Source organism: Triticum dicoccoides, chromosome 4A, assembly GCF_002162155.2.
Source record: "Triticum dicoccoides isolate Atlit2015 ecotype Zavitan chromosome 4A, WEW_v2.0, whole genome shotgun sequence".
Taxonomy (NCBI): domain Eukaryota; kingdom Viridiplantae; phylum Streptophyta; class Magnoliopsida; order Poales; family Poaceae; genus Triticum; species Triticum dicoccoides.
This window is the reverse complement of record NC_041386.1, coordinates 739,973,774-739,987,803: the sequence shown is the minus strand read 5'-3', so window position 1 is coordinate 739,987,803 and position 14,030 is coordinate 739,973,774. Positions and strand designations below refer to the sequence as shown.

Here is a 14,030-nt window from a genome sequence, read left to right as displayed (position 1 = left end):
TAGTTCAGGATTTCAAAAAAGTTGCGCATGGTGAAAAAAATGTTTGTGAATTCAAAAAATGTGCATGATTTGAAACTCATGTACACTCTAGGAACTCCTTTTTGCGGATTAAAAACAGAAAAAAAAAGGCAAATGGGCCGGCAAGAGCGGGGTGCTTCAGGCGCCCGTTGTAAAATACACAGTAACGGGCGCCTGAGGTGCTAAATAGGAATTGCCAATTCTCAGCGTTCCGACGCCATGGGTGCAGCAGGCAGCTCTCCCCCGCACGCCCTCATGGGCCGGACCATGTGTGGCGAGGGAAGCATGAGACCCCTTGCTTTTTTTTTCCTATTTTAGTTTTTTTTCCTTTGTAAAAATAATTAAGGATTTTAAAAAACTTGCAGATTAGGAAAATATGATCGTGAGTTCAAAAAATGTGTATGATCTGTAAAATAATTCATGAAACGATAAATGCTCACGGATTCAAAAACAAATTCATGATTTTAAAACAAATGTTCAACTACTCAATATATTGATGAATTTCTGAAAAACATACATGCATTTTTATAAATTATTGCACATATTTTAAAAATATGTCCATGAAATTTTAAAATTGTTCCCAAATTTCGAAAAATGTTCACAAAATTCAAAAATCAATTGCTGATTCGAAAAGTATTAGTGAACTCAAAAAAATGTTTCTAAAACACACAAAATGTTCCTGAATTTGAAAAATTATTCCCAAAATTCAAAAAATGTTCGTGGATTGTTTTTTGCGAATTTGGAAAAAATGTTCACCATTTCAAGGAAATCTTCATGTATTTGAAAAATGTTCATGATTTCAAAAAATGTTCAAGATTTTCAAAAAAAAAGTTAGTGCTTTCAAAAGATGTTGCTGAATTAGAAAGATGTTCGCAAATTGGAAAAGAAAAAGGAAAGAAAAAGAAATGAATAATTAAAAGTTAGAAAAAAAATAAATATAAAAAGGAAAACAGAAAAGAATTAGAAAATGGAAAAAAGAAAAAAACGAAAAACGAAAAAAAAAGAGTTAAGGAAGGTCCAGAAATGGGCCAGCATTAATACCCAGCGCGTGAGGGGGTACACGCTGGCCGACCTGGGCAGACTTTCTACCCTTTCTCTAAGTAGAGAAGAACCCCCTCATTTTTTCTCTCTCAAGAGAATTAATTCCAAAGAACAAAATCTCTGACAGTATAAATTAATATTCCAACGAGCCGGCCATTTGCCACGGGGGCCATGAAAGCTACAGCTTAATTTCTCCTTGGCACTCAGGTTTCCCGCGAGTTTATTAATAATCAGTAAAGTGGATTTGGTAAGTATTTTGCGTTGGAGACCTTATCCAATCCAAGATTGCTTATGAATCGACGTGTCAAAAAAGATACACAATTGCAACGCGCTGAAATTCAACAAGGGACTACTTCGGTACACATCCTGCTGCTAGTTGTTATTTGTCTCCATAATGAAATCCATTATTATTATAGATAGAAACCATTGACCAAACAAAAACAAGAAGTTTTCCAGGTCAAATATATGGACTCATATTAGGACCCCTCCCCGTCGCCCCCGTCGCCCCCAATTCTTCGCAACCGCGAAACACAAAGGCCGCACGCTAAAGGGCCGGCCCTCATCAGTATACTGTAGCAAGCCAGTATTGAAAGAATTTTTCGGTGCTTTACTGTTTGTACTATTATTTTATATTTTCAACTGATTTTGTCATTCCATTTTTGGAACAAATATGGAAAACTTATTTTTAGAACATTTGAGAAAGACCCAAAAATGTTTCCAAATCTACATACAATTTTTTTTTCAAATTTTTGATTTTTTAAACGAGAACATCTTCTTAAATTTGCTATAACAATTTTTTGAAAACATGAAGCTTTCCTCGAAATTTGAAATATTTTTGAAAATCCAAGCATTTTTAAACTTTTTGAACACTTTTTAAAAAATGTGAACATTTGTCAAAATTGTGAACTTTTCTTGAAAACACAAACCTCTTCAAATTTGCAAACATTTTTAAAATTTTCTTGTATTATTTCAAACAAAACAACATAATATAGAAAATAAAAAGATAAAACTAACAAGAAAAAGAAAAACCAGGAACAAAGCAACATAAAAAAAACTGCAACCTCCCAGATGGTTCCTAAAATCGGCAAAAAAACGTGACTTGGTTCCCATGTAGTCCACCTGTAAACTAATATAAGGCCGTTTAGATCATTGAGCTAAACGGTGTTCCAGAAGGTTCCTAAACCCGGAATATTGTACTCCCTCTGTTTGTTTTCTTTCCTTTTTTTAATAATTCAAAAAAAGAATAAAAAACTGTTCAATATTTTAAAAAATTGTTCTGAATCTGAAGAGAATGCGCCATGGTAGCAGGAGTAGTTAACCAGAAAGAATATCTACATTGCAGCTTTACCGTGCAGTTACTGTGTAGCTTTACTGTTCAGTCTCTTGCAAAATTAAAAACAGTAGCTTCTGAACAGTTGAACTAGCATGTATGCTTCTACACTCATACACTGCTCTGCTTAACACAGTCATAGCTTTATACAAACATAATCTACATTGAAGAATACTAACTTGATGCCGTCTGCTGGGCACTCGACTGCATCTTGTGGTACAGTTTGCTAGACTTGGGCGTAAATGCACCGTATGAACTATGAACAGGCCGCCAAGCTACAAGCAGACAGGTGCAGAGCAAAATTAACTGACATAAATTGTACAAGCCTTTCTTTCAGATATAAAAGGATATGAATTAGTCTCGCATGGCAACTGATATGAACTGTACAAGCCTTTCCAAACCGTCCTCATATATAAAGTGTAGATCATAAAATCCAGGTCATGATAATGAAATTACAACACTCATTCTTGCCTTCTGCAGGGCACATTTATTCAGACTTACCTCCAGAAGATACTACTACTAGTTAAATGTCTCTATGCTGTTCAACAGAGAAATATGTACATAGTGATAATGCCTGTAGATCTCAAACAGCAGGAAATAAGCAACCAGAAAGACCGGCTAGCATGCCCCAAAGGTCTGAAGCAGCATGCTTCCTAGACAATCATGCAAGGAAAATGGTCTGAACTTTGAAGCAGCAGGCACATTGTATGAAGTAGAGTATGAAACTCAAGTAGCAGTACATCAAATACCTCATTACGGGGTGAATGATAAAAGAGACATCCAGTTATTACATGGTACGTAAGATCACACAAGACATAAAGATTACAGTCGTATGAATCAAAGCAAAACTGGACAAAACTAACTGATGTAATAATGTGCAAATTAGACTACGGTTTCGGGAATTGTTCGGTCAATGGATGATAATAGCATGAATAAGAAGATAACCAACACCACGATTACAAAAGCCATCGTCAGTGACAGTAGAACCAGAGGGCAGGAGGTGGTCAAGTGAGAGGGCAATGCGTGAAGCAATCAGCAAAGCAGGAAACAGACTGAGGAGATCAACACCGGCCCGTGAAGTCGAAGACAGTTTGGGCTGCAGGATGAGCCAGGCTGAAGCACCCCACCTCATAACATCTTGCTGGAGGGCCTGCTATTAAGAAAAGTTTGTAACCAATGGAATTTTTCAAAGATTGAAAGTTTAATGAAGTGCATATAGATTACGAAAAATTATATATCTTTGACTGTGCAAAGATGGCCAACGGGAGCTAATTTACCTTCCCGTTTATATGTAGCTGGGAATCCAGATCACACTCTAAATTCCTTCCAGTGGATGTGCGCGATCTTTGGCCAACTTTCTCCATCAGGTGCCCGGCAGCTCTCCTTCAACAGCTCACAACGCCATACACATATGTGCTGGAGGGAGGATGGCAGATCTGGTAAAGATGATATGTTGGGACATCTAAAGATGTCGAGCTTCCTCAGACTGGAGAAGCACTTCATATTTGTTGGCAGGGAACTCATTTGACAATTGCAGAATCTCAGAGTCGTGACTGATGTGAAATTTGCGGATTCTTCGAATGAAACAAATGGTTCCTTGCATCCTTCAAGAGAGAGAAATGCTGGAACTGTGATACCTTCAGTCAAGAGCATGTTGTTGAGTATTACACGACTGCTAACATAGAGTGACTTCTGGACATGAAACAGGGAGATACACTCAGGGGTGAGTTTCGGAACATCAATCAAATGTACATGGTGAAGTTGTAGGGAAGACAATCCTTCCAGCGTACATAAATCTGGCAAGTGATAGAGTATGAATGATTTAACAGAGGTGAGACTACCAACAGATAAGCATGCCGTGCTTCTACAACTGCTTATCAAGATATTATTCATGTGTGGCCAGTCAGCACAGAAGAAGTCAGCTGCAAGCACACAATCATGTATACTGAGCTTCTCAAGGGTTAATGGCAAACATTCGGCTCCACGTTCCAACTCTAAAGAAGGGCAAGAATTCAATCTAACTTCTGAAAGAGACGTAACAGCTCGTAAACCCCCTAATGACCTGAGACACCGGCAATATTTGATGAACAAGAAATCAAGTTTTGTCAAATGTTGGAGGACCTCTTCTGAAGGAAGTGTAGTTATAGTCATAATCTCTACTAAGGACAAATGTTTCAGTGAAGCCAGACCATCAAGGCAAACAGCTGAAGCTCCATCGGTAATACTGCATGAAGAAAGAGAAAGTCTATGAAGTCCTGATGGTGGAACCAGCGGTAGCCCAATGCTCCTTCCATACATGAACCTCATCCTCTGCTCGTGACAGTGTATCCATGCCTTGATGGTATCCTCTTTTACAAATGCTTCATCTTTCTCTCTTTCTAGAGCACATTCAAGGTTTTGAACATGTGACATATCAGCAAGCATCAATATCATCATCTGCTTCAGAAATGAATGTTCCGATGAGAGTATTATCCTTATACCTGATCCTGAATCCACCTCCCAGATTAAACCAAGCTGTGATGCCAAGTGGTCTGTCCTTGAGATATTCTCCCTCTGCTCTTGATGTTCCGGCTCATTGTTCGAAATAAATATAAGCAGTGGGCAGTTGGATAGTATTAATCTTTTAAGGCCTAGTGGAAGACAAGGTAATGTCTTCAGGTGTGGCATATTGCTGACGTGAAGTGAAGAGCAATTCCGAAAAACCTCAGTATTGGATGGTAGGCTTTGCAACGCGCTGCAAGCAACAAAGCTTAAAGATCTCAAATCCTCAAAATAGGAACCATCAAGTAACCAGCCTGGATATTTTGTAGATTTGTAACCCTCAATTGAAAGATTTTCAAGTTGAGGCGGTGGCATCAGGCCTTCTAGAATCTCCAAATGTAAACTATCCTCTGCATTTGTGTTATTCTTGCAACTCCAAACAAGATGCAAGCTTGCCAAGATGACTTTTCTGACACAACTTCGATTCTAAGGCTTGATCCTTCCTAGTGACATTCTCAAGATTTGTGACCCTTAAACTGCCATGAATCTCGTTCATGTCCCTCAGCTGTTGCAACTCATATCCCTTTTTCTTTTGCACAGAAAATTTCTCCAATTCTTGAAGAAAACCCAGGTTACCAATGTAAGGAATTTGAGGCAGTGTTTCTTTGTATGTGGCGTATAATCTATCATCACGGCATTCAAGACGCCGCAACTTCCTTAAATTGCAGAGTTTCTCTGGGAAACTCTCAACTTTCTCATTTAACAGAAGTAACTGCAAGTGGTAAAGAGTACACAGTGATCTTGGCAAATCAGAAATCAGTGTTCTGATGATGTTCAAATACCGAAGATGCTTCAATTCACCAACAGATTCTGGCAACTTACTACTGCTGTAAGATGACAAACGTAGTACACTCAACTTCTTCAAATTTTGTAGTATCTCATGAAAAAGGTCACTTACATCATCCATTAGGGGGTCTATGCAAATAATAGTGCGGACATGATGTAGCTTGCAGATACTTAACTTGTGTTGCTTCATACTATCAACACGAACATATAGGTATTGAACAGTGGCTGGTATTTCTGTCACCTTATCATCTTCCAATCTGATGTAGTTCCCTTTGGAGAGTGATTCTGCCAGATCATGGAGGAGATCATGCATAACATAGCGTGTGCTAGCGTATTTCTCATTAAGTGGTTGAAAGAACGAAACAGAGATCATCTCCTTGAAGCAATCCCTCCCAATATCTTCCACTCTCTTGTTTTGGTTGCATGAATCAACAAGGCCCTCTGCCATCCAAAGATAAACCAACTCATCGGTGTCATACTTGTGGCCTTTCGGAAACAAGCTGCAATATAGGAAGCACCTCTGCAGACATGGATCTAACTTCTGATAACTCCACAATAGAGCTCTCATGGGCTCACTTAGTTTGTCAATCTTTATCGTTAGAGCATCCTTCCATGCGGCGACACATGTTTTCCCTTTCAACTGAGAACCCACAACTTTTGCTGCCAAAGGAGATTGTCCAAGCCTTTTAGCAATCTTCTCTGCAAAATCTTCCAGCCTTTCACGCAACTGCAGATCCTTAATTTCTTGTCCTAAGAATGCATGGTGTTTGAAGAGTGCCAAGAACTGAGAATCTCCCATGTTTTGCAAAGGGCACACTTTTTCACAACAAAGAGCAGCTGGAAATGTATTGCGTCGAGAAAGTTACCAAAACTTTGCTTCCCGTCTGTTGGGAAACTAGGGGAGCTAATAGTTGGTCCCATTCCCTCTCACTGCCAGGTTCAAACCAAACATCATCCAACACAAGCAGGAATTTACCTGATTTTTGCAGTATGTCTGTCAACTTGCGCTGCAGAGTATCAAGGTTATCAATGCGCGGACATTCCCCCTGAGATGTAGACTCAATGATCGCCCGTGTATGACGGCGGACATCAAGTTTGCGTGAGATGCTTACCCACATAGTTACATCAAAATATTCTTTTACCCTCTTGTCATTGTAAACATGTGGTGCCAAGGTGGACTTTCCCATGCCTCCAGCTCCAACAATTGCCAAACCCGAGTACATAGATGTACTACACTCGGTAGTTGCAGTTGTCTTGGTAAGTTGATCAATTATACGATCACGCTCCTTGTCACGACCAATCACTTTCAGAGGTGGTATTGATGTGGTCTCGGGAAAAGCAGCTGATGGTATGGCAGGGCTCTCTGCATTATAACCAGAACCAGCTGGTAAGCAGAGCAATTGATGAAAGTCCTTGGCTTTCACGAGGGTAGCCTTCAGTTCCTTCAGATGGCGAATTAGCGTTCTGTTCTTTGAGCTTAGATTGGCGAGCCTACTCGACGCAGCATGCAGAGGCTTCATAAAAGTGTTGTTGATGGAGGAGGCACTGGCCGGCAAGGAATCCTTTCCCTTTGCTTGGCGCTTCAGGAGATTGTACTCATGCTCGTCCAGCAAGTCTTCAGCCATGTAAAAGCCTTCTTTGAGTTCCTGAAGCCATTTGTCCAACTTGGGCCTGTGGTTTCCCTTGTCTGCTGCTTCAATCAACAGCTCGAACTGTGGCAAAATAGTGCTCTCCAGTTCATGGAGCTCATGCACCATGTCCACTCCAAGGTACGTTGAAGCATTAGTAAGGAGCTTCTTCAAGGCTGGCGATGCAGCGAATTTTAAGCTTACACTTAAGGCAGTACTAGCTAACATCACTTCCATTGGATTGCAAGGTTTATTTGTTGGGTGTGGAATGGCCTGAATAAACTGAAGACAGCACTGGAATTGTGTCTGGATGCACTGGCAGATGAAGAACCTGTTGAGGTAGGAAAACATCACGAGATAAATTAGACAGCTGCAATGGTGATAAGAAAACAGAAACCTAGTGGCAGATCTGTTGACAAATAATACTGTTCTGTGAGTGGGCAATGACCTGACCTGAATAATCGATAGACCAACAATGAAAGTGAGAAATCGCGAGGATATAGCAAAGGATGCTCACCTGCTAGAGTGAGAATATATTGACTGGTTGCAATAACAAAGAAAAATAAAAACCAGATCCTGCTCATGCAGTACATTGCGACCCAAATCACACAGTACAAAGCAACCTTGAGACTAGCCAGGGTTTGCATCTGGCCCTGCTCCTGCTCCAGCATTAGGATTATACAGTTGCTGGCTTGCTGCTCCTACTCCACTCCTCTGTTGACCCAAACAAACAAACAAGAGATAGCTGGGGCAGCTGTTGGGCGCACCATATATCGATACTCGCGTAAGAATTAAATTGAAATCCTTTTTGTATCTGGTAAAATTAAGGGCAGCATCTGAATGGACCCAACATTGCTGTATCAACCTGTCTCACAGGTTTCATTCTTGCAAGCAAATGGAACCGGGTAGATGACCCCTGTTGCGATAAGAAGACGACAGCTCAAGATGCTCACAGATGAGCACAAACACGCCCAGTGTGGAATGTGAATACACAACTTATTGAGCTGCTGAAGCCAGGTGCCTTTTGATAGTACAGTGTCCATCGATCAACCGTTGGGCACACGATACGTCGGTACTCACAGATCAGTTAAGAAGACGACAGCTAGACGCGCTTGCAGATCAACATATATACACACACAGTGTGAAATGTGAATGCACGCACACCATATTACATTGATGAAGTCGCACACCATATTACATTGATGAAGTTTCCGCATCGGTGGACAATCTGTTATCCCTGCGTTGAATGGTCCTTCTGTCAAGCCGCGTTTTGATGTATGGTGGTTTCAGATCAAAAGTTATCAAGGCTAGTTTTGGACTAATTGTGCTGCCTAGATCCACCTTATTGGAGAGGAGAGGAGAGGAGAGGAGAAGAAATGTGCAGTAAGAGTACACAACTGACTGAGCTGAAGTCTGGTTGGTTTTGATGGTACAGCAGCAATCAACAGGGGTGGTACACAAAAGTTGGGCACACGACGCGTCGATATAGTCCTATAATTGGATTTCTTTTCTTTCGGATCAAATTAAGGGCCTCATGAAGGAAATCTAAAGAATTTTACACCAAGGGGCCAGGGTAGCATCCAAAACAATAGCTCCAGCGACCAAAAAGACCCAACATTGCTGTATCACACCTGCCTCATACGTCTCATTTTTGCACGCAAATGGAACCGGGGAGACGGTCGCGGATGCTCTGAGAAGACGACGGCTCGACACGACACGCTCACAGATCAGCACAAACACGCACAGTACAAAATGTAAATTTTCCACACCGGTGAACAATTTGCTAGATCTGAATTAAAAAAAAAGGGGGCCTGCTGCCGAGTTTCAGATTCAAGCTAACAAATTTTGTGAAGCAGAAATGAGCACCTTTTCTCTGTCCTTGCTGCTATGCATGCTAGGGGCAACTGGAGGGGAACAGATCGGCCCCAGGCACCGTTCTCGCCCAGACGCCGTCGTGGCCTTCACGACCACCCGACGGCATCCCGACCACCACCATCTCGGCGGGCAACCCCTCCTCTCCCTCTCCCACTTCGTTGGACAGTAGGCGGCATTGAGGACACAGGCAGAGGTCGGCTGGGGCCGCACAAGACACAGAGAGAGAGAGAGAGAGAGAGAGAGAGAGTGAGGACTTGCCGCCGGTGCCGATTTGCGGCGGAGACGCCGGAGAAAGGGAGGCATTTTTCTTTTCTGGGATTTTTTTCCCGTGTGAAAAGAACGGGAGACCTGGGTGCGCGCGTGCGAGGTGTACTGGGCTGGGCTAAGCCCAACTGGCCCAACCGTGTTGTGCTCTGTGTTAGTCACTTTAAAATAAAGTTTTTTACAAACATATTTCAAATCCGCAATTCAACACATGAGTTCACGTAGGAATTTTCAGGATGATGGAGGGTGGAGGTATGGAGGTCGTCGGGGTAGTGGTAGCAGTCGCTTTGGGTTCAGCAGGTCTAGTGGGAGAAGCGGGAGCGGTAGTGACAGTCTGTCATGGCGGAAGACTGACTCCCGGGACAACAAAGAAGGTGATCGAAAGGTGGATACGGGGGAGGAAGTGTACAGCCCATCAAAGCGAGGAGGGAGGTTTGGTTCGTCGGGCACGCCGCGTAAGCTGATTATGGATGGTAGGGGGTCACATGCTGATGAACCAACATTTGGGGAGCGGGTGGTGATGGATAAGAAGGGGTGTGCTGTTACTACTGGGTCGGGATTGATGGAGCTAGACTCTGTACGTGTACCGGAACAGACTAGGGAGCAGGCTAGGAAGCCAAGTGGACAGAAGGGCGTACTTACAAGAAGATTCGGCGGACGGGGAGAAGTGGTGAAGAGGAAGAGAGGAGGGAGGTTGTGTTGGGAGAGAAAAGAGGGAGGCTTGAAGAGGAGGATGTGCAGGGTGGCAAGAAGGGAAGAACAACGGAGGCTACTGAGCTCAAGGATGGCGAGGTCAAGGAGGTCATACCAGACGGAACAAACACCACATCGGCCGGGCTGCTGCAGCAGCCCCGCCGGGAGCAATGAAAATCATAAGCTGGAACTGCCGGGGGCTCGATCTGGGAAGGAGGGAGGATCCCGACATACTGTTCCTAGCGGAGACAAAGTTGACGGTGAAGGAGTTGGAAAGATTTCGGTGGATTCTAGGGTTAACGCAAATGAGTGCTTGGAATCCGGTTGGAAGAAGCCGGGGGCTGGCACTGTTTTGGAGGAGGGGAGTGGATGTTTCTTTGCAATCGTATGGCAGGAGGCACCTGGATGTGGATGTGAAGGAGGAGGGTGGAAGGATATGGAGACTTACTGGAGTCTATGGTGAATCTGAAGCGGACGGGAAGAAAGAGACATGGAGAACGTTGAAGTTACTAGGGCAACAACACCAACCAGGGAGACCGTGGCTTTGTATAGGTGACTTTAACGAGATTTTGTCATGTGATGAGAAGGAAGGAGGAGTGGATCGTGGCCAAATTTGTATGGACAACTTTAGGGAGGCTCTTGATGCATGCGAGCTAGATGATATTGGGTACACGGGGGACAAGTTTACATGGAGGAACCATAGCAAGAACATTAATTCTTACATAAGGGAGAGATTGGATAGAGCTACGGCGAATGCACATTGGTGTGAGGCGTTTCCTGAATTCTCTGTCGTCAATGGTTACCCAAGACACTCTGACCACCGGCCGATGATCATCCAAACGTCGGGTGGGGGGAGTAAGGGGCCGTATGTTGAAAGAAGGTTTCGCTTCGAAGCATGGTGGTTGCAGGAGGAGGGATGTGCGGAAGTGGTTCAGGAAGCTTGGGAGGTAGGGCTGAATGGAGAACAGTGGGGTGTTAGTGAAGCTATGAAGAGCATTGCGGGATCTATGGTCACCTGGCAGAAAGAAGTAGTGGGAGAGGTCGACGCTCGGCTGAAGAAGGCTCGTACAGACCTAGAAAATTGTATGCGTAACCCTATGTCCGAGGAGAAGATTGTAGAAGAGGCAAGACTCAGGTGCGTCGTTGAAGACTTGGAGGAGAAGAAAAACACAAAGGAGAAGCAGCGGTCGCGAGTGTCTTGGTTGAAGGATGGGAATAGGAATACTAGATACTTCATGGCCTTTGCCTCGTCGAGAAGGAAGACTAATAGAGTTAAGGAGCTGAAGAGAGAGGACGGGTCGGTGGTGAAGGAGGGAGAGGAGCTTACTAAATATATTTGTTCTTATTTCCAGGATCTGTTCACCTCGCGTATGGGGAACCGGTTGCAAGAGCTCATTGATACGGTTGAGCCTCGTATCACCGCTTCCATGCAGGCTGTTTTGGATGCAGAATTTACTCGGGAGGAGATCAAAGCTGCACTAGATCATATTGGAGACTTGAAGGCACCGGGCCCGGATGGGATGTCGTCCATCGTTTATAAAAACCATTGGCATTTTATGGGGGACCGAGTGGTGGATGAAGTCCTGGCAGTTTTAAATGGGGGTCCAATTCCCGAGGGCTGGAATGATACGATTGTTGTGCTTATCCCCAAGGTTAAGGAGCCATCCAGAATCAAAGACCTGCGCCCAATCAGCTTGTGTAATGTGATTTACAAGCTTGTGTCTAAGGTTCTTGCCAACAGAATGAAGATCATCTTACCTGATATAATCTCTGACAACCAAAGTGCGTTTGTGCGGGGTAGATTGATCACGGATAATGTCCTCATTGCGTATGAGCTGTCACACTTTCTGTTGGGGAAAAGGAAGGGAAAAGAGGGATTTGCGGCTGTTAAGGCGGATATGAGTAAGGCATATGACCGCGTTGAATGGAGTTTTTTGTCTACTATGATGGCCAAGATGGGATTCACACAACGCTGGGTGGAGCTGATAATGAAGTGTGTTACCTCGGTTAAATATCAGGTGAAGGTGAACGGCGTGCTGTCCCAACAATTTAGTCCTACTTGTGGACTGCGTCAAGGTGATCCTATATCGCCATACCTTTTCATCATCTGTGCTGAGGGACTGTCGGCTCTTCTCCATGACGCCCAAAGAAGGGGACGCATTTCAGGAGTGAAAATCTGCACAAATGCTCCGGTGGTGTCTCATCTACTGTTTGCAGACGATTCCATGCTCCTAATGAAAGCTAGTTCGGAGGAAGCCACAGCGATGCGAGCAGTTCTGGAGCTTTACGAGCAGTGTTCGGGACAGTGCATCAATTCTGAAAAGTTGGCTGTAATGTTCAGCCCAAACACGCCGGTGGAGACACGGACTTTGCTTAAACAAACCATTCAGATTCAGAGCGAAAACTGGAACGACAAGTACCTGGGACTTCCTGTACATGCGGGAAAATCAAAGAAGAAAACTTTTGCTTACATCAAAGGATCTATGGCAGGGAAGGTGTATGGTTGGCAGGAGAGGCTAATAGCGAAAGTTGGGAAGGAGACCCTGGTTAAAGCAGTTGCGCATGCCATTCCCACCTTTGCCATGTCTTGCTTCTATCTAACTAAATCCTTTTGTCAGGAGTTGAGCTCGCTTATGGGGAGATACTGGTGGAGTCAGCAAGAGAAGGAGAATACGATGCACTGGATCAGTTGGGACAAACTTACCAGGTCTAAAGCACAAGGTGGACTCGGCTTCAGAGATATGCACAGTTTCAATTTAGCGATGTTGTCACGACAGATATGGAGATTGATCCAAAACCCAGAGTCACTCTGTGCGCAGATTCTGAAGGCTCGGTACTTTCCCCATACCCATGTGCTAGAAGCCGTGCCCAAAGATGGCATATCTTACTCTTGGAGAAGCCTGCTCCATGGGCTGCAACTATTTAAGGAAGGGTACTTATGGCGAATTGGGGACGGTACTTAGGTGAGGATCTGGTCCGACACGTGGTTTCCCAGGCCGTGGTCGAGGAAAATTGTTACACCCCGTGGAGCTTGCTTACTTGAAACTGTTAGTGATCTCGTCAGCCCGATCACAGGTTTGTGGGATGAGCAGCTTGTCCGTGACACCTTCTGGCCGGTCGATGCAGCGACCATCCTGCAGATCCCACTACGAGAAGGCGTCGACGATTTTATTGCATGGCAATTCGACCCAAAAGGAGTACACACTGTCCGGAGTGCTTACAAACTGCATGTGCAATTGGAGAAGATGGAACGTGATGGTAATGCAGGCAGCAGCACGGGGTTACCCGGCAACCTGGATCAATGCAGTGATGATTCTTGGAAGAGATTGTGGAAGCTTCCCTGTCCTAGAAACATACAGATGTTTGCATGGAGAATTAAGCATGAGTCGCTGGCCTTGCGGACGAACCTTGTGCGGAGGGGAGTGCAACTTGAGGACAAATCATGTCTATTCTGCGGCCGAGCTGAGGAGGACGGAGCTCATTTATTTGTCAAGTGAAAGGTTGTGAAGGATGTTTGGAGGGATCTCTCTTTGGAACCTGAAAGAATGCAGTTGGAGGGAATCACGTCTGTGCATGTGATGTTGGACTTTCTTTGGGGACTAGCTGAGGAAAAACGCATCTTGATCCTGACTTTCTGGTGGTTTTGGTGGAGCAACCGCAACAAATTGCGAGAAGGGGAGTTAGCGGACACAGCTGCGGATGTGGCAAGGCGGGCGAGGTGCTGCGCTCTAGAGTACCACCAAATCTATGCAAAACAGGTAGTCACCACGAACGGAACACCATGGAAGGCCCCTCCGAGTGACAAGATCAAAGTCAACCTCGATGGATCGCACCGGCCGGGTGAGACACATGCG

At 44.2% G+C, this 14,030-nt stretch overlaps 1 pseudogene; it reads right to left on the bottom strand.

The window, feature by feature from the left end:
* Positions 1-3,136: 3,136 nt before the first annotated feature.
* LOC119288306 lies at positions 3,137-9,498 on the bottom strand (annotated as a pseudogene).
* Positions 9,499-14,030: the final 4,532 nt, after the last annotated feature.